Source organism: Macadamia integrifolia, unplaced genomic scaffold (genome assembly GCF_013358625.1).
Source record: "Macadamia integrifolia cultivar HAES 741 unplaced genomic scaffold, SCU_Mint_v3 scaffold378, whole genome shotgun sequence".
Taxonomy (NCBI): domain Eukaryota; kingdom Viridiplantae; phylum Streptophyta; class Magnoliopsida; order Proteales; family Proteaceae; genus Macadamia; species Macadamia integrifolia.
This window is the reverse complement of record NW_024869817.1, coordinates 391,078-392,774: the sequence shown is the minus strand read 5'-3', so window position 1 is coordinate 392,774 and position 1,697 is coordinate 391,078.

The window sequence follows — 1,697 nt, the reverse complement described above, 5'->3', positions numbered from 1 at the left end:
AAAGATACAAGATACAAACAAGAGACATGTGGGGCCAAAGGACATGTGGCCGTCACATGGACTTCACATGCTTGTGGGACCGTATGCGGGAGTGTCGGCATACATACAGGGAGTGTCGGCATACATACAGACATACTCCTACCATACATACACTCATACAGACATACAGACATACATACACTTATACAGACATACATACATATACTCATACAGACATACATACACTCATATTAATCAGTATCTGGATCAGAGGAGCTGCTGTATGGGTAGAATGCAGCTTTATCAATAAGCCAATCATCATAGGCATCCATTAGAGGAGAGATGCGAGGACAGGGCAGTTGAGCATTCTGATGTAGTTCCCAAGCTGAATCAACAGTGTGAAGAAGAGGAGCTGGAACTTGATGAGGTTGGATATCATTGACTCTGCACATAGTATGAAGAAACTGTCTCCATTCTGATCGATGCTGTCTTCGAGTGATGAAGAGTGCATAGGGCTTTGTTCCATACACATGATAGTCAATGGTGAAATGAATGTAATGGCAGGGGTGTAGGGTGTCTGGAGGATCAGTGCTTTGGAGGATGGCTGGAGGTCTATGGAAGAAGATATTGGTATAGTGCATCGGTAGGTCAGGGGACTCAGACTGTGGGAGGAGAGACGTGAAAAGGTTGAACAGTTTCCATAGGAGCAAAAAGCTGGAGAAACTGGATTATAGGGAGGTTAGGGCGATGTGGGTTTACCGGTGTACACCAGCGCATACATATGGATTGGATGGCTTGGAGAGGGAAACATAGTGCTATGGTGTAGGCTGTACATAAGTGCCAGAAAATGCATTTGAAAATAGGGGGTAACTCTTGGAGATCATGAAAAGAGTTGAAGGTAAAAACGGTGAGGTAGGGAAACTCTGGGTGAAAGGTAGAACCAGCAAGAAATAGACCTTCTTGGCGAAGGGCAATTTCTACGAGCTGAATAGCGGTATGCTTACTGTAAGTAAGGATTGCTTTATAGGTCAAGGTATGAAGGATTTCAGGGGGAAGGTGAGGAGGTATAGCACAGCAAAGGTTATGGCTGGTTGAGGCTGAGGCTGGGAGGAAGAGGAGGTAGAAGCACCTGGTGTTATTGGGTAAAGGATTGGGATTACAGAAAAAGTAGAGGTAGGGCGAGAGAGGAAGTCTGCCAAAACATTTTCTTTTCCTTTGATGTGTTTGATATCAAAGGACCACTTTGAAAACCATTGTGCCCATCGTAAAAGTTGATCATTGGGAAGTGTGCGTTGTCGGAATTCAAGCATTCGAGGGAAACTTGACATGTCCAGTTCAATGAGGAACCTGTGTCCAATGAGATGAAACTGAAACTTTTCAATACCTCGTCTGACTGCAAGAATTTCTTTGAACGTTGAATGGTAATGAGCTTCAGATGGTTTAAACGAGCCACTTTTGTAACCATAGATGGTTCGTGTAGAATCAGGGGCCTCTTCAAGGAGAACTGCACCCCAGTGAGTATCACTAGCATCAGTTTGAAGGACACGTCGTCCATCAGAAGGAATCTGTAAACAGGGAAGTCTGTAGAGAGCTGTTTCAAAGCTTGAATAGCCGTAGAATGTTCAAAAGACCAAGGAGGAGCGTTCTTTCTCAAGAGTTGATGAAGCACAGATGTGTGTTTGATTTGTTGAGGAAGAAACTCTGTCATGTAATTGACT